Source organism: Leiobunum rupestre, chromosome 7 (assembly GCF_980474605.1).
Source record: "Leiobunum rupestre chromosome 7, qqLeiRupe1.1.hap1, whole genome shotgun sequence".
In the NCBI taxonomy this organism is placed as follows: domain Eukaryota; kingdom Metazoa; phylum Arthropoda; class Arachnida; order Opiliones; family Sclerosomatidae; genus Leiobunum; species Leiobunum rupestre.
Genome location: NC_143390.1, coordinates 49335327 through 49356190, shown reverse-complemented (window position 1 = coordinate 49356190; position 20864 = coordinate 49335327). Strand labels below are relative to the sequence as shown.

At 33.2% G+C, this 20864-nt stretch overlaps 1 protein-coding gene across 1 annotated transcript in view; it reads right to left on the bottom strand.

Moving 5' to 3' along the window:
- The window catches only part of LOC149936633 (uncharacterized), a 142798-nt gene extending 124805 nt beyond the window's left edge, over positions 1–17993 (bottom strand). The window contains exon 1 of the mRNA XM_090154649.1: positions 17978–17993. The gene's annotated coding sequence lies outside the window, so the exon portion shown is untranslated. The remainder of the gene's footprint in view (positions 1–17977) is intronic.
- Between the last annotated feature and the right edge of the window lie 2871 nt (positions 17994–20864).

Genomic DNA, 20864 nt, shown 5'->3' with positions numbered 1-20864 from the left:
GTTAGACAGTTCGAAAGACTAGTAACAAAGTGCGTTAGACAGTTCCAAAGACTAGTAACAAAGTGCGTTAGACAGTTCGAAAGACTAGTAACAAAGTGCGTTAGACAGTTCCAAAGACTAGTAACAAAGTGCGTTAGACTCTAACGCACTTTGTTACTAGTCTTTAGAACTGTCTACGCACTTTGTTACTAGTCTTTGGAACTGTCAACGCAATTATTTAAGAGAAATTATAAATTAAATATGGAAATTGAAATAAGACCAGACAAAAATATTCGAACAATGCAAACTGAAAATGATCCGTACTGGAGTTAAATTCAGATACGCAACTGTCAGATATGTTTATACAAATTCAAATTATCATCGTATCATTCGAATACTTAAGAAACGAAAAATTGGGGAAAATTTTTAAATATTTAAAAATTAATTAATCAAGAATTCAAAATAATACCTTTAAAACTTATTGATTGATATAAATCTTTAAAAATAAAATTTAGTTATTTTATTTTGCCCACCAGCTAGGGTGATTGGCGCTAGATTCGTTAAATAAACATATGGCTTTTTAAGGATTTAAGGGTCAAACATTTAAAACCGTCGGAGAAATAACGAAATTTAATGAAATATTAATTTTATTTCTCTTATACCTACGAAATTAACTCTGTACGCCAAGCCGTTCGAGATATACACTGGAGTTAGAGGTTAAATTTGGTACAAACGGCTAAATTGATCTTAATGAAACTCAAGAAATCGGTGTAAATAAACGATAAGCAAATTTTTTAAATATTCCTGCATACATCCATCTTGGAATTAGAAATGTATTTTTATATAAAACTTCTAAAGCTGCTAAATTTTCCAACAAATCGTCTGCTTATTATAATTATCAACTACGTGATTCTTATGTAAACTAGTAATTTTTCTCCCCGAAAATGTCTTACGTTAAAATATTGCAGTTTCGTAAACTCATCCCATTTTATTAAAACAAAAATATTTATAACTATGACGAAATCTACCCACTCCAACCTTCAAAACCCATTCCTTCATAATTGCTAAAAAATAACCCAATTTGCGGAGACATTCAATCAATTAAAATTTTTAATAATTACCCACATCCTTCGGCAGAGCGAAGATTAGGCCCCTATTGTAAACCCAATGCATTCCCCGAAGACATGAAAAGGAAGAACCGAACAAAGGTATTCACTTTCGAAAATATTTCGCTTTTAAAAAAAAATTCTCATTTTGTTTTTTTTACGCGTGGTTGGACATTTTCAAAAGACATAATTTTTTTTTTTACAGAGAATCCATCATCTTTGTCCCGGCACCTTAATAACACTACACGCCCTCGCCAAGAATGCATTTATTCTTTGGTGGAATGACTATTTTGAGACCCTTTTGAGCGTTGCTCCAAGTCCACCTCATGCTCTAACAGTAAGCCACACCCCCCTGACACAATTACAGTCATGATTGAAAACGCGAATAAGTTTAATAGTCCACAATGAAAAAGGGATAAAAAAGTTTAAGGCCTAGCATTTCTTCTGCCAGTTCTCCCTTAAAGTTTTCTTCCCGCCGCGCAAATATCCTGGTGGTAGGCCAACGTGTTCTGCGGTTGGCCTACCACCAGGATATTTGCGCGGCGGGAAGAAACCTTCCAAGGAAAACTGGCAGAAGAAATCCTAGGACTTTAAGCCCTAATCAATGATTTGGGTATGTTTGATGAAATTTCAAATGATCGAACGCCAAATGAACGAAAATACTATTAGGATGAAACTACTAAACCCGCCATTGTAATCTAGAAGGTGAAGTAGGCAAATGAAGAGGTATTATTTAAATGATTAGACAGTTCTATGTGTGGAAGACAGTAAGAACTCTTCGGTCTACCACAAACTATTCGGAATAGATCAGATTTAACCTAACCTAACCTAACCTAGCGCAAGAAGTAATGACGTATTTCGACAAAAAAGGAAAATTTGGGCCGCCGACTTCTTAGTTCCGTCTGAACGCACATAGCTTTCTTCGCGAGTTCCACTTCACCTCCCACTTCCTCCAAAAAGTGCTTAAACCACTATTCGATCAAATGAACCTTCGATAAAAAGAACCTTCGATCAAACAAACCTAAAATCGTACCAATAGGTCTTCAAATTTGTTTAGGGTTTAGATTTTTTTACCTTTTTCATTATTCACATTTTTAATAAATCTTCTCAATGCAGTCCACAGGTGGTTTAATAAATTAATTAAATTAATCGTACATCGCATTATTAAATAAAGTGTTTAACTTAAGTAAATTTCGCCGTGTACTTTCTTTAAATAAAATCCACAATTCTTTCAAAAAACCATGATTAATATTTTAACGCAATTCACCTTCAATGTTTATTGATTTATTTAATTAACAAATATATTTTGATTTTTAATTTATGGACGAAAGCCGTCCCGAAACAGCTGTTGTGTGAATAAATAAATTTTTAATTGTGTAATAGCGGTTATATTATTTTTTTATTTTAATTTATATGCACAAGCGAACCGGTAAGATCTTGAATCATTTTGAATTTTTAAAGATTTATAAGGTTCGTACAAAATTTCCGGAATTAAATTCCCTGACATTTCCAGGTTTTCGCTGACCAAATTGACAAATTTTCCCAGACCATTTATGTAGAATAAATGAATGGTGGGGGTAAAAATCTTGAAAAATATTTTCTTTCAAAACTTTTGCCTAATTTTTTTGGGGTCATTTTAAAATTACCTTACTTTTATGGTCCATTTTCAAATTCCTTGACTTTTCCCTGACCTTTTGGAAACTTTATAAAATTCCCTAACTTTTCCACGTTTTGTATGAACCCTGATTTAATGAATATTTTATTTAATTTAGAAATTTTTTAGTTTTATATGTATAGTAACTAAAAACCTAAAACTAAATATTGAGTAACGATTGAGTAATGCGGTTTGGTAGATTTAAATCCAGTTGTGTAAAAGAATCAGTTTGATTGAAATAACAGTTAATCTTGAGCGGTTTAAGATTAGTTAAACTTAGTCACAAATGCTTTTGAGAACCTATAAATGTAAAAATTCAAACTTTTTAAGAATTTGTTTTAAAAAATCGAGTGAATTCAGACAATTGGAAAATTGTAAATATAAAAGTATTTTTGGATTATATAAATCGAAAAAAATATTTATTTTGGCAAACTATTTCAGCTGTGTCAAATGTTAAATGGAAAAATTTGACTTTGAAAAATTTTGACTTTAAAGATTTAAATGAAGTGATTTCGGATTATTAAAATTTTGTCCAAATTTCGATTAATTATAAATGTAGGAATTTTAAGTTTATATTTAAAAAACCATCAAGCAATTGAAAAATTCTGAGGAAAGGTGTTCCGTCATTTTTGGTAATCAAGACATTAAATAATTTGGTGTAACAAAGAAACTTCGTAACCGGAGGTTTCGTAAGTGACATTTTCGACATATTTGACCGGAAGCGAAACGACATCATTTCTTAACAGGGAATTTGAAAAGGAGGCCTTTCTATAGAAGTTGAGTCGACTAATGATCTTTGCATCGAGAAAGGTTGAAAATTCCTCCTCTGGCAAACGGAGATACGGAATCAAAGAGATATACCGAAATGAAAAAACAATTAACTAATTTCAAGGTCAAACAGGTTTCAATATAACAATTATTTTTTTCCAATCGACTAAATGAATAACTTTGTACAGGATTTCAGAAATACTCAATAAAAACTCGATATACCGTTATTTTTAGCCATTTTCGAACTAGGACATTGGAATTGAGAGAAATATCTTGGGAAAGATAATTGAACATATCAGGTTTAAAAATTATAGATTTATTTCTTAAATTCTACTAAATAAATTACTTGGCACAGAATTTATAATCTACTCAAATGAAATTCGATACACTGCTATCTTCAGTAATTTTCAAACTGGGCCATTGGAATTGAGGGAAATATCTTAAAAGGATAATTGAATATGTTTATTTTTTAAATTTGACGCAATTTCCGTTCGAATTTCGGGGAATTTTGACATTTCCGCTTTGATGAAAGATTTCGAAATCGTGAGTTTATATATTTTTGCGTTTTCCTTATAGAAAGTTGGATATTTATTTTTTTTATAAATCTAGAAGTATCTGAGATATCCACAGGAGGTCCTAAAAAGTGTTTGATCACCTCTTGTCGACGAACAAAAGGTCGTATATTTCATATTTATTTTCGCAACAAGTTGCGAAAATTTAATATTCTAAGCAATAGTTTTAAAATATAACAATAGACTACATTTAGGTAGAAAGCACGAATCAAAAATAAATACTCGAAATCTGACATATTTATGCAGATATTCAATTTCTTGAAAATTTGGGGTTAAATAAATCGGTACTTATTTGCCACACTGACCACATTGACTAGTCCAAGCGGGTATTTTCAATTCTTTTTCCTACTTTTTTCCACCTGGATATTTCGGTTTTCGGTGGCGTAACCGAATAACTATTAATACTTAAATTTTAGTTAAAATGAATTTAATTTTAGTTACGATAGACATGAATCTAAAAAACCTATTATAATTTAACAAAAATACATTAAAATTTTTTAAATCTATAATTAAAATACTTTTTAAATTTTTTTAAATCTATAATTAAAATACTTTTTAAATTTTTTTAAATATATAATTAAAATACTTTTTAAGTTTTTTAAATCTATAATTAAAATACTTTTTAATTTTTTTTAAATCTATAATTAAAACAACTTTTAAATTTATTTAAATCTATAATTAAAATACTTTTTAAATTTATTTAAATCTATAATTAAAATACTTTTTAAATTTATTTAAATCTATAATTAAAATACTTTTTAAATTTATTTAAAGAAATAATTAAATGTATTGTTGTGTCATTCAAATCAACTCGTTGGTTCAACGCGATTGAAACAAATATATTCTTGATACGGATTACTCAATCTTTATTTATAAGGATAGGGTTGTTCATTTTATTGATTTTTTTTAAATCGGATTATTTGATTTAAATTGTATTTTTATTGATTTTAATTGATTTTTTGATTTTATTGATTTTTTAAAGTTTTATGACTGTTTTCTTGATAATTGATAAATAATTTGAGAGCAGCGATAACGTAAACTATTATTTTTATTAATCTTTATTAAATTTAATTGCATTTTCTCTGAATTTAAATTTTTAAAGAACCTATTTTCGTACATTATCGTAAATACATTGGAGTAAAATACGTGATTTAATTCAATGATTTTTTTAAAAAATCACTTAATTAAACTATTAGTATCAAGATAGTTTATTAATTGTTAATAATACACGCTTTCGTGTGATATCAGTGGTGTAGAAAAGGAGGTGAAATTAACTAATCCCAAGCGTGACTTGGTACCCTGTGTAAATAAAACCACCAATGTGGAATTACTCCACTTAAAAATCATCTGGACATAACCATTCTGTTGGTACACCATTTTAAAATATTATCAATAGAATCTCGACAGTAATATAAAAAGTAGGCGTATTGTAATAATAATAATCAGCTAGGCCTAAGTCATCAAGCGATTTTTCAAGCCATTAATTCAGGTGGCCGGGTTACAATGCGAGGAGGGTGGTGACAAGCCCTTCATGCCAACAGCTCCCTACTATTACCGTTAACCTCGACAAGTTTTCATTCTTAACTTTAATTAATATTAATTTAATTCTTAACTTTAATTAATAATAATTTAATTATTCACTTTAATTAATAATAATTTCATTCTAAACTTTAATTTATTATTAATTTCATTCTGAACTTTAATTTATTATTAATTTCATTCTAAACTTTAATTTAATATTAATTTCATTCTTAACTAATAATAATCAGGTAGGCTAATACCCAAGGTACCACCTTAGGCCCAAGTCATCTAGCGACTTATAATGCCTTTAAACGGGTGGCCCTCCATGCCACGCGGGCCAACAGCTCCTTACACTCACTATTAACATTTACCTCTACAAGTTATGATAGGAAGTGGAAACCGAATATCTCGGGGGAAAACACCTTCACCGAGTAGGGAGATAACTTGCCAACTCAACGCGGAAGGAGAAGTGCCAGAAGCTGGTATCGAAACCCGGCTCTTCTCGCTGCGAGGCGAAAATGCTAACCACTTCGCCACCCCACCTACAACAGACGCCTCATTTTCATTTATTACCTCCATTTCGAGTGGCAAGCTTCTAAATTTAACAAAAGCTTCAAAATAAAATACAGGTACTTTTCCCGAAACCTACCTATATAAAAAGGTAAAAATAAAGACGGTGACTCAAAAGGAACATCGGCGGATGCCCGCGTCATAATTATGCAAGAATCTCGCCTGTTTCTTGACGCTCCCACTCCCAGAACATGCTCGGAATTGTTATAGCGGACATCGTCGAAAAGGGGGCTACATTTCACGACGCAGACCGCACCCACGCTCTCTCGCTCGACGGTGCAGTCGACTGACGTTGGGGATTCGAAATACAGGTGACCCAGTGAACGTCGGCGGAGGAGGCAGTGGCTCATCTCTCCCACGCTATTCAATTTCGCAACTCTGATCTCTTCTCAAACACGCTTTATTAAGTCAGCGAATTCCCACACTTTACAGAAACGTATTCCTTTCTTCACGCCATCTATATTTTAAGCGCCTTCAAATATTTCTAAATCAACTGGATAAACCGAGAACGTATTTATGGAGTATGAAGGACGTAACCACTTAAATATATCTAATATCACTGGATAAACCGAGAACGTATTTATCAGGTATGAAGGACGGACGAGTCTAGTTTTCAGACCAACTTAAATATTTCTAATACAACGGGATAAACCGAGAACGTATTTATGGGGTATGAAGGACGTACGAGTCTAGTTTTCAGACCAACTTAAATATTTCTAATACAACGGGATAAACCGAGAACATATTTATGGGGTATGAAGGACGTACGAGTCTAGTTTTCAGACCAACCTAAATATTTCTAATACAACGGGATAAACCGAGAACGTATTTATGGGGTATGAAGGACGTACGAGTCTAGTTTTCAGACGCACTCAAATATTTCTAATACAACGGGATAAACCGAGAACGTATTTATGGGGTATGAAGGACGTACGAGTCTAGTTTTCAGACCAACTTAAATATTTCTAATACAACGGGATAAACCGAGAACGTATTTATGGGGTATGAAGGACGTACGAGTCTAGTTTTCAGACCAACTTAAATATTTCTAATACAACGGGATAAACCGAGAACGTATTTATGGGGTATGAAGGACGTACGAGTCAAGTTTTCAGACCCACTTAAATATTTCTAATACAATTGGATAAACCGAGAACATATTTATGGGGTAGGAAGGACGTACGAGTTTTATTTTATATAAAAACAGAGTAAAATATTATTTTTCTGTTTATTGTTAAAATGAGTATTGATTCTCTTCCTTGCAAAAGGTGTAAATTAGCGCCATCTAGTATAAATAAAATCATTAAAATCCAGCCTTTAAGGGCTTCTCTCTAAATGTTTGGTTCCCTGTAAGCAAATTGTAAATCGGTCTATAGAGCCTAGTTCGAGAAACGTCATATAATTTATGCATATTGAAAAGCACCACCTAGTATCGATCGTAAGAACATTTTCTTTAATATTTGTAGAAAACGTGCAACATTAATTTATAATTTAATTAAGTTAATTCTTTTTAAATAGCAAAATAGTGTACACATTTAACTATAGTGTCAAGATAAAATATGAAAATAAAATCCACACATTAATTATTTAGATTAACTGACACACTTATGGAATATATCATAGACTTATGATAGTACGTCTTGCTTATCTAAACGGGTCGGAACGTAAGTGTTCGGTAACCTAAATACGTTCTTGTATAAGCCTAATCGGAATTTACCTGCTCTTTTCCAACTGGAATGCGGCCAATTGTGAGCAAACAAAGCGTTCGCTAAATTTATAATAGATAGTTGAAGTGTCAGCCATGTAATTTCCTGATATTTCCAGCTTTGTATATGTTTCTAGGACTTGACAAATTCTTGTAAAATGGTTTTCAATAAAATTGACAATCAATTTCGTATCCCGCGATAAAAAACGTGCGTATTTTGTATTTTGTTGAAACAATTTTTAGCGCTTTTACTAGAGATACGAATCGGTAATTCTGGTAACAGTAATTTACAATTTTCTCAGGTAAATTACGAAAATGGTAATTACCCTGGTAACAGTAATTTACAATTTTCTCAGGTAAATTACGAAAATGGTAATTACCCTGGTAATTACCAGGGTAATTTACTGTGGTAATTTACTGTGGTAATTTACGCGGTAAATTACCCTGGTAACAGTAATTTACAATTTTCTCAGGTAAATTACGAAAATGGTAATTACCCTGGTAATTACCAGGGTAATTTACTGTGGTAATTTACGCGGTAAATTACCCTGGTAACAGTAATTTACAATTTTCTCAGGTAAATTACGAAAATGGTAATTACCCTGGTAATTACCAGGGTAATTTACTGTGGTAATTTACGCGGTAAATTACCCTGGTAACAGTAATTTACAATTTTCTCAGGTAAATTACGAAAATGGTAATTACCCTGGTAATTACCAGGGTAATTTACTGTGGTAATTTACTGTGGTAAGTTACCATCGTACTCGTGTTTCACTTTCTCAATTTTCTTTGATCTTTCGGGCTAAAATGTACCTAAAATACGTCCCACAAGTTTACAAAACTCAAAACCTAACGTTATTCGCGTTTTAGTGTTTTTTTGCATCGTTTAATAATGTAATTTCACTCCAGCAAACACTAGGTCATAGGCGTAACGCACTAACTCGAAGAGCTAGGCACCGCTGCGCCACCTAGATTCGTTTTGGTTGCGAATTTCCAAGGAGTCGAAGGTCGTGTTAGAATAGTTTGATACGTTTAATAGGAAGAATACTTATGTCCAGCCCTGTTTAAGAAAAATCACATTAATGATTCATCTGTCGTCTGCTAAAATGTTAGTTTTATTTTTACTTGGTTATTCCGAGCATCAGCGTTGGTTTAGCGTTACTTCGAAGTAGTCTAGCGAAATAATATAGTATTCTTTCTATAATTTCATATCATTTAAATAAGTAAATAAAGTTTTATTGGTTAAAAAAAAGAGAGTAGACCTAGTTATTCAGAAATATTTTGAGCAACAAACGGTTTCTTCTTTTTATTCCTTGTTTTAATTGTAAAAAAACAATTACGGTAATTTACCGCAACATGGTAAATTACGCGGTAAATTACCGCGTAATTTACTGATTTCCTAAATTACCGTAATTTAAGAACTCTAGCTTTTACCCAATCATTCTCGGGTTGGATTACATTACCACTCCACGTAAAATATTAATCGATTTTTCAACAAAAGATGCATAAAATATTTATCAAAAAGACCAACAACGTTTGGGGAAACTAAAATACATTTATTTATTTAATTAAACCGGTAAGCGGTAATCGGCCGATAGACCTTCAAGGCGAAGTTCCAAGTTGCATAAAATATTTAGGAATCCAAAAAAAACAATTACAATAAAAATAAATAAATAAAATAAATAAATATTTTATAATAGAAATAAATGATTTACGACAAATTCTCATGACTTTAATTGCTTGTAAAAGGAGCAAAATACAATAAAAACACGACGCGTTTCAAAGCGATGCTTCTTCGTCAGGTGTAGATACTATTATGAGTGTAACAATTCATTATAGCACTAGCGTCTCAAAGTTCAAAAATTAAAATTAATAATAAACAAACAATTGGAAAAAACTAAAAAAGTGATTATACAATGTCCACCCACAAGTTATCGCTGAATCCCCCCGGTTCTAAATTTAGTTGGCCATATTTTTTAATAAATAAGCTTTCGGCATATTTACGGCAATAAAACTGCAGTTCATTGGTTAAAATTATTTAGTGCTCGGAATTGTTTATTCATTATCCACAAAATTTCCAATTTATTTAACAAAAGTTGGTAAAAAGAATATAATTTTAACTTATTTAATTATGTTTTTTACGCAACCAACTATTTATTTGAATTAAAATGGTATTTATTCAAATAATTGTTTGTTTTGTTTAAATAATAGGCTTATCCACTTTCGATTATTTAAACATTTTACAATTATTATTCAAATATTGGTTATTTAAATAAATATTATTTAAATATCGCCGAACTTATTTTATCCATGGATAAAAGTTAATCGAACGCCGACCTCTACAATTATTGCAAGGAATTTGATAAACAACGCCAGCAGGCTTATTTTTATTGTTATTAGCATTTATGTTGTTTTTACAACGACCGTGTCTGTCTGTGGGTCTGTGGGTGGGTCTGTGGGTGTGTCTGTCTGTCAGGACTGCGAACGCGTTCGCATTTTCGGTGCAAAGTGTAATCACTGCGTACGCAGTTTCTCAAAGGGTTGGCAAAACCACCGTGTGACGGTGAGCGTTAACGGACGCTTTTGCGGTTTGGTTTGGATGGTGTTTTTTCGCTCACCGTCGTGACGGTTTGGTGTATTACGTTTTTGTAATGTTTATGCGTAGGTTGTGAGTGTTGAATTTGTTGTGTTTGTGTTCTGATGGATGTGCATGTTGAGTCTGTTGTGTTTATATGGGCGTTTTCTCTCCAACTTCTTCTTAATGACTTTGGGACGGACCGAGTGCTGAGTGTAATGCTACCTCTCAACGTTCAATGGCAGGGTTTCCACCAGTTGTACACGGTATTCGTCTTAGTATCAATTTGCGATCGCATCGGGCGGGATTTGAACCCGAGACCTCCTGATAGACAGGCGGACGTTCTACCACAGAACCACCGACACTTGTTACGCCTTATTGAAAATTAGACCTTCAGCTTTATCGGAAGCGTATTTAATAGAGTACGAAATTTTGGTTTAATTGAAATAGAATTGAAATTGAAATTATTGCATCGAAGAAATTCTAATTTAGCGTTTCTCTATTGATTAAAAACAAATGCGCCACCCAGGTTTCGAACCCAGACCATTCGGCTTGGCAGTCGAGCGCTCTACCACAGAACCACCGATAGCTGCTTAGATTCACTGAAATTAAGACAGGCATCGTAAGCATAATAGGTAATAAAGTCTTTTTTTATTAATGAATTTATGAAGGCCTAATCTGGTATTTTTTAAAGGTTAAATCTTGTTTTAGCGCAGTCAGCCGAGATTAGAGGGTTAAAGGGTAGACCCTGTGGGTAGTCCACTTTCTTAACGACCTATATATAGTTCTGTTAATTCAAAGGAGATAATTTAACGTTAATTGCTTTAAAAGCTGGCGGTTAGTCAAGTGGCTCTCTGTGCTTTGTTGATGGTAAGGTTTTTGCTTCTTGTAAATACATTTGGTGTGGATATTTGGATATCTACGATTTCTTGGGTGTGCGAGTCATTATATGATATTGGAAATTGGACGGCATTGGTCTTTTTCATGTGGTATGCGTCATAACGTCAACAGGAAGTGAACGAGTCGTCCACTACCAGATATCTACGGTATCTTCATCAAGGGCGAGTGTTGAAATAAAATGAGCGTTAAAGATGCGGCAAGTATTTCGTAAGCCAGTAATTCCAAAAAGCCTCTGTAGATATTTCTTTCATTAAAATTTGCGTCGTATTATATTTAACTGATAAACTTGTTCTGTAAAAGGGTTTAATTCAATTGTGCATTGTTATAGTACGTCTAACGTACTGTTGTAACTACTTAACTTATGATATTCTGAATAAATTAAAATTGGTCGTTTCGTCTCAATTATTTTAATTATAATTAAAATTTTATACCGGGCGGGATAGAAATGGGTTAATATTTTTAACAAATAACTCTAAATTGCGGAGATATATCTTTAAGGGTTATCTCGAGAAATTAATACCACTAGGGACAATTCTACCGAGGAGAGGTATATTTTGGCTTGCCAACTTGTTAGTTTTATTTTTACAGAAATTTTTTTAGTGTTGGGTTTGTTTTATGAACAACCTGTATATTTTTATCTTTTAATTTAAGTTCTAATTTTTCACTATCATTTTTTCTGTACGGGAAGGAAATATAATGTTTATTTACAGAGTTGGGTTTGTTTTTACAAGTTAAAGTGTTAGACCGTTCAAGACTATTCTCAACTAACCTTATGGGGTAGTGGCTGTACGGGAATTGTTACACTCATAATAGTATCTACACCTGACGAAGAAGCATCGCTTTGAAACGCGTCGTGTTTTTATTGTATTTTGCTCCTTTTACAAGCAATTAAAGTCATGAGAATTTGTCGTAAATCATTTATTTCTATTATATTATATATACCATGACCAAGAAAAATCCCATTGTTGAAATAAATATTTTGTTGATTTATTAAGAAAATTTAAATTGATTTTCCAACCTTTCAATGACTTGACAAATCCTTAAAATTTCTTAACCATTTCTAGACCTACTTTCAAATTCCCCTTAACTTTTACAAATTCTTAATATTCCCTGACATTTTAACCTATTTTCTACAAATTCTCAGACTCTCCACTGACTTTTAAACCTATTTTCAAATTCCCTAACTTTAACTTTTACAAATTCTTAATATTCCCTGACATTTTAGCCTTTTTATTCTTTAAATTATCCGGCTTTCCACTGATTTTAAAACCTATTTTCAAATTCCCTAACTTTGAATTTTACAAATTCTTAATGTTCCCTGACAGTTTTGCCTTTTTTTCTACAAATTCACAGACTTTCCACTGACTTTTAAACCTATTTTCAAATTCCCTAACTTTAACTTCTAAAAATTCTTAATATTTCCTGACATTTTAGCCTTTTTTCTACAAATTCTCAGACTCTCCACTGACTTTTAAACCTATTTTCAAATTCCATAACTTTGAATTTTACAAATTCTTAATATTCCCTGACATTTTAGCCTTTTTTCTACAAATTCTCAGACTTTCCACTGACTTTTAAACCTATTTTCAAATACCCTAACTTTGACTTTTAAAAATTCTTCATATTCCCTGACAAACCCCAATTTGTTCCTAATTTCCATCGTTTATTCCCATTCGACCGAAATCCCATTCGACCGAATCCCATTCGACCGAAAGAATTTTAAAATGTAGCCCAATTGGCGGGGTGATTTGGTATTTTATTTATAAGGTATGTACTATCGAAGATCCATGTTTAGGTTAGGTTAGGTCAGGTTAGGTTAGGTCAGGTTAGGTTAGAGTTGGTTAAGTTTACTATTTCAGTTTTGGTTCAGTTACTTTTCTTGACTAGGTGAAGATAAAAATATAATTCATGCTCATTCCATTTTATTTTCAAATAAATGCATAGTACAAAGATATTAAAATGGCTTATTATTGATGTATAAATACCCTCCTTTATTAGCTATCCGCTCCATTGCAAACGACTTCAGTAACTAAATTGAAAACATAGCAAAAGCCAATTTATATAGCAGCGTTCGGTCGAATGGGACACATAAAAACCGCACGTTTCGGCGGAATTCGGTCGAATGGGACACCTCAAAAACCGCCTTCGGTCGAATGGGATTTCGGTCGAATGGGACTAAAGCAATTTCCATACCCCATGACAACCCCGTACAATGCGCGCGCATTAGTCGAGTAGCGTCGAAAAAAAAGAGGTTGATATCCGGTACTTTTTCGCGGGAAAAATGATTTAACCTCCGCAGGGAGGTCGTAGGACCGTGGTGGCGGTTCAAATATCTTTCGACTTGGTTGCGCTCGAAAACCTTTTTTCTCGAAACGTTCGGAGCATTAAAAATATTCACACGAATGATAAAAGTAAACACGGGTCGACGAGGGGCCAAAAACACAATGCTTTCGTATTATCTTTTTCTAGGACATAATTTCGAGGTTTTCCCATTCATTAACAACGTTTCAGGGCGAACGAAATTACGGTAAATCTACACAAGCGACTCGGCCATTACTGGGGCCTGAGGTCGGATACTTGGCTGACCCTAATCGTGGCGCTCGGGAACTCAATGGGAGAGCCGCCATTACGTGGTCTAAAGAATCAAAGGTCGCCAAATTGCGCTATTAAGAATGCGGGCAACGCTTGCCATGATATCTTAAGTTCATAATTATCTTTCGCGTAAGTGTGCCAGTTATTTACCACGCGTTAAATTATTGTCGAGAGCAGTTTCTCAAAATTTCAAAAAAAAATCTTAAATTTTTAAAATTTTATAAAAGATTTCAAGGTTTCTTTTGTCGAAGAAATGATTTCAAGTATTTTTTACCAACTACCAAAGATTTCCCAGATTTCTTTTAATTATAATTGATTTAGGATTATTAAAATTATCTTTAATTAATACGTTTGGCCGAATTTTATGGATTTCTTTATGGAATATTTAATTTTGAAAGATTATTTTCCATTTTGCCACATTATTTTCGATTATTTTTGATTTCGCCACATTATTTTCGATTATTTTCGATTTTGCCACATTTTTTTAGATTATTTTTAATTTTCAAAATTCATTTCGATGGTTTATGATGTACTAAGATTATTTTCGATTATTTCTGATTTTTAAATAATATTTTTGATTTTTTATACCACATTATTTTTTATAATTTTTGTTTGCCAGATTTATTTCGATTAATTTTGATTTTAACAAAATTACTTCGATTAATTTTGATTTTGCCAGATTTATTTCGATTAATTTTGATTTTGTCAGATTCACTTCGATTATTTTCGATTTCTTAATATTATATTCGACTTTTTTGCAAAATTATTTTCGATTACTTTAGATTTTCGGATTATTTTTGATTTGCCTGATTTATTTCGATTAATTTTGATTTTGTCAGATTCACTTCGATTATTTTCGATTTCTTAATATTATATTCGACTTTTTTGCATAATTATTTTCGATTACTTTAGATTTTCGGATTATTTTTGATTTGAAATTACTATTTCTAATTTACTTTTGATTTTATAAGACAATTAATTCGATTATTTTGAATTTCACAGATTAAGAAATTATTTTAAGAAATTTTACATTTCTGTCCCCAGGTTTAACAGACACCCAAGGAACGTAATAATAGATATATGATATTATTTATTATCAAAAGAGGCGAAAACCAGATTGCCGAAATATTTTCGAATTCCAATTATCAGGTTTTTATAAATCTAAAATTATATAGACAACTTTTAATTTATATTAAAAAGATCAACTTCCAAACGTTCTTCAGTTAAATTTAAATTTAAATTAGTTGAGCTTTCCCTGCCATTATTAGCCTAGGGTTCATTCAACACCCAGCAAAACGATTTCCCTGATATTGCCATGTTCTCGGTTTAATTTTTCACTGCCTTTTTAAAGGCATAATGAATGCTCGCAGTTTCAAAATGAATATAGGCAAGTCGTGTGCTCAATCAATTTATCTCATTAAAAACCGCTGAAATTTTTAGCCAGATATATAAAAATCCTAATGTCGTCTGCTATATTTCACTCTCGAAGCCTATGCTCATAATAATCACAGCCCTAAAAATATCCATAATGTACACTACATATTTCTAATTCCCGTGACATTTTTGACATCAATCTAATTATCGAATATTTAAACTGACGTTCATGACATCAACATAATTATTTGATATTTAAACTGGCGTTTTTGACATCAACATAATTATTTAACATTTATACTGACGTTCTTGACATCAACATAATTATTTTATATTTAAACTGATGGTAACTCTTGACATCAATCTAATTCCCTGATATTTAAACTGACGTTCTTGACAACAACCTAATTATTTGATATTTAAACTGACCCTTTGACAACAATCAAATTATCTGATATTTAAACTGGCCTTCTGGACATCAATCTAATTCCATGATATCTAAACTGACGTTCTTGACATCAATCTAATTCTCTGATATTTAAACTGACCATTTGACAACAATCTAATTATCTGATACTTAAACTGACGTTCTTGACATCAATATAATTATCTGATATTTAAACTGACGTTCTTGGTGTCAATCTAGTTCCCTGATATTTAAACTGACGTTCTTGACATCAATATAATCATTTGATATTTAAACTGACCATTTGACATCAATATAACTATTTGATATTTAAACTGACCATTTGACATCAATCTTATTCTCTGATATTTAAACTGACGTTCTTGACATCAACCTAATTCCCTGATATTTAAACTGACGTTCTTGATGTCAATCTAATTCCCTAATATTTAAACTGACGTTCTTGACATCAATCTAATTCCCTGATATTTAAACTGACCTTCTTGGTATCAATCTAGTTCCCTGATATTTAAACTGACGTTCTTGACATCAACCTAATTCCCTGATATTTAAACTGACGTTCTTGATGTCAATCTAGTTCCCTGATATTTAAACTGACCTTCTTGGTGTCAATCTAGTTCCCTGATATTTAAACTGACCATTTGACATCAATCTTATTCTCTGATATTTAAACTGACGTTCTTGACATCAACCTAATTCCCTGATATTTAAACTGGCCTTCTTGGTGTCAATCTAATTCCCTGATATTTAAACTGGCCTTCTTGGTGTCAATCTAATTCCCTGATATTTAAACTGACCTTCTTGGTATCAATCTAGTTCCCTGATATTTAAACTGACGTTCTTGATGTCAATCTAATTCCCTAATATTTAAACTGGCCTTCTTGGTGTCAATCTAATTCCCTGATATTTAAACTGACCTTCTTGGTATCAATCTAGTTCCCTGATATTTAAACTGACGTTCTTGACATCAATATAATTATTTGATATTTAAACTGACCATTTGACATCAATCTTATTCTCTGATATTTAAACTGACGTTCTTGACATCAACCTAATTCCCTGATATTTAAACTGACGTTCTTGATGTCAATCTAATTCCCTAATATTTAAACTGACCTTCTTGGTGTCAATCTAATTCCCTGATATTTAAACTGACCATCTTGGTATCAATCTAGTTCCCTGATATTTAAACTGACCTTCTTGGTGTCAATCTAGTTCCCTGATATTTAAACTGACGTTCTTGACATCAATATAATTATTTGGTATTTAAACTGACCATTTGACATCAATATAATTATTTGATATTTAAACTGACCATTTGACATCAATCTTATTCTCTGATATTTAAACTGACGTTCTTGATGTCAATCTAGTTCCCTGATATTTAAACTGACCTTCTTGGTGTCAATCTAGTTCCCTGGTATTTAAACTGACGTTCTTGACATCAATATAATTATTTGATATTTAAACTGACCATTTGACATCAATCTTATTCTCTGATATTTAAACTGACCATTTGACATCAATCATATTATCTGATATTTAAACTGGCGTTCTTGACATCAACCTAATTCCCTAATATTTAAACTGACGTTCTTGGTGTCAATCTAATTTTCTCATATTTAAACTGACGTTCTTGACATCAACCTAATTCCCTGATATTTAAACTGACGTTCTTGACATCAACCTAATTCCCTGATATTTAAACTGACGTTCTTGGTGTCAATCTAGTTCCCTGATATTTAAACTGACGTTCTTGGTGTCAATCTAATTCCCTGATATTTAAACTGACCTTTTTGACATCAATCTAATTCACAGATATTTCCATGAATTGTAAGCCACTCAATCTAATTCCCGGACATTTAAGCTATGAATATGTGTTCACGGTCTTAGGTAACAACCATTAACAATGGGTTAAGCACAAGACGTTATTAACAGGAACACTTAGCCATCTACAATGCCTCCCAGAAATACGCTTCAATAATCAAGAATCCCAAAATTACCGCTACAGTAGGTTCATCCTTCAAGCTATAATTAGAGTGTAGACTACTCACATTTTACACAGTTTAATATAAGAATTGTGTTTAATTAATTAAACTAAGCTTTATTTTATAGAAGCTTGGGTTAGTTAAAAACTTTTAACTGACTAACTAAAATGTGGATTTCTTTATATAAACAACTTAATTATTAATTGGAATGATACTAATTAAGTAACAAAAACATGGGCAACTTACAAAAGACAGTGGTTCCAACGAAATTGCTACGATATATCCTTCAGAAAATGCATGACACGTACAAAAACACACGCCAATAAACAATGTTAGCAATAACGACTAACAGACGCGAAAATTCCTTTCGTAAAGAACGATCTTGGCAGCGCAAATCCCTACGGTAACCTGGCTTCTGTTAAAGTTCTCGGGCCAATAATTCCTCCACTAGTTTCTCGGGAACGTCGTCAGGCATATGCCAACAGCGAAAGTACCTGGCTTGTAACAAAAACACGACCGTCTACGGGGAATTCACATGCTCCCGCACACAGACGACGCAAAAAAAACAGAGCTTTAGTTCGTTCCCCGGGAAACGGGCAACTGAGGCACAAATGGCCAGTCTTCAGTCGCGTCACACGCACGCCGAGGGCCGGTGGATTTCTAAGCCTTGGCTGTATGGCGCGCAGGTTGAGAAGGCAATCTTCATTTCCCCTTCTGCCGCTGTTGCCATTCAAAAATCAAATCTCAGGTTCTCTGGCGAGATTCCACGGTTCAGCAACGAGCTGGGAAATTTTTCTCCGTCTTGAAACCCCCCATTCATTCGCTATATTAACCGCCCTCCCCCGTTGGCGTGCCCCCGACCTGAGAGTGGTTGTGTGTGCTGGAAGAACCAGCCGACGGTGTGTTTTGGGGAACTTTTACGGACGGGCCGTGACGGGGAAGCGGTGGATAAACGAGGAATGTGGCGTCGCGTGGATGGAGACGCGAAACCACTCTTCCTCATTGCAACATTCCGGCCAAGACGCCAGTAATTACGTATCGCACCAACGCTAAGGGTGACACTGACATTCTGATAACGTCACCTAAAAACTATATAAAGCTTTTCTAAATTACACGCGAAGTCTTAATTAGACAGGATTTATTTCCAAGAGCATTGAAATCATTCAATGAGGATTTAAGAATAATGAATCGCCGCTAGTGGCGTGACCGAGCTAGAGCTCTTCTAAGCAGATGGCGCTTGATTTTCGCGTCATCAATACAAATTCGAAAATAAGTACTTTCACAAACGAAACTATTGTTTACTATAATCAATTTTAGGCCATCGCTGGGTAACTGCCATAGTTTCATGTTCCGATTCTATAATTCATTACTTTGCCAAAGAAAGGGTTATTTTCGTACTTCAGAAAGCATTTCAAATATTCAATAGGCCTTGGCTGCTCTGTAAAAAGACTTGAAATAGTTCACGGAGAGTTTTATCCATCCTTGTAGTGAATTATAAGGTCATAGCGTTGCCAAAAATTCAACACTTCACACTTATTACAATGTTACTTAATCTACCATGAACGAAACGTGATCAATATACGACCTTATTTATATTATTAAATTTAAAATAAAACCGAGGGGCAGTTCACTTTAAGTTTGCACCCTTGTTCGATTAAATCCGATTAAAAAATGATAAGATTATTAAATGGATTAAATCACGATTAAATCAGGATTAAATCACTATTAAATCGAGTTAGTGACTAAGCTGATTAAATCGCGATTAAGCTGATTAAATCAAGATTAAGCTGATTAAATCACGATTAAGCTGATTAAATCGAGATTAAGCTGATTAAATCGAGATTAAGCCGATTAAATCGTGATTAAGCTGATTAAATCACGATTAAACCGATTAAATCAAGATTAAGCCGATTAAATCACGATTAAGCTGATTAACTTGGGATTAAATCAATATTAAAAAGATTAAAAGATTATATCGTGATTAAATCAATATTAAAAAGATTAAAAGATTATATCGTGATTAAATTGGATTTCAAAGTTTAACCTCGATTAACACGACATTGAATCAGATTTAATCCGAATAAGTATGTACCCGAAAGTGGAGTGATCTGCCCCCCAAATAAAACACCATCATTATTTTGACGAATAATTTTAATTTATTTTTGTTAAATTAAATTAAAGACATGTTAAAAATATAGTATTGTCCTCATAAATGATTTATATATGTATTTTATTTTAAAAATAACATTGTCATAAAGTTCTACGCGTTTGTTAATTTAACTTAATTTTATAGTATCGCGCTGTAACTTTGAGCTATGGCCGCCATTTTTATGGCAATTTCTTATCTGTAGGAAAAAGTATGGACGACGTCGACATACGTCACGCCGATATTACTCTATTATCAGAAGATTGAGATAACGTTTTGTAAAAATTGCATCTTCCGAAAATAAAGTTAACTGACAGACATCAACGTAGCCCCTATCCCCGCACCCGTAGCGCAGTTCCGAATCTCTGGCAAATTTTAGCGAGGAAGTGGAAGTTTTTGAAAAGGACCTATATTCCTGATTGAGGGCCCCGGGGCTCAGGTAGACCCACAGAGCGCCTATCCCGAGGCTGGATTGGGAACACCTTCTCATTCGTACTAAAGAATGTCAGTGGACACGGGCGGGGGGGAAGGTATTATGGCAAGGTGGAAGTAACCCGTCGAAGCTACTTCCCCCGTGCCCCGACAAGAACGGGCACAGCCTGAATGTGCCCTTTGACCTTAAAACGATCGCCGTGTCGCGTTGCCAAATATATCACCGATAAATTTGGACTCAGAATTCTTGAAACTGTAGCGATAAAGGGTTCTACCATAAGTGTATAATATTATTACTAAGTGTGACACTTACTATCCTTTACATGTAAAGGTTTTACTGAGAGCTATTCACAAGACAGACTGCATTACGGGCTTCGCCGCACGCGTCACATGTAGCCTTTGACAGAGCCTCGCTTGGGGGATATTTTCATCTTGTGATGACGTTACTCCGTTACTAGCTCTCATGCGTCCGCGTCACACGTAGCCTTTGACAGCGCCTCGCTAGGGGATATTTTCTTCTTGTGATGACGTCATTTCGTTACTAGATCTCAGTAA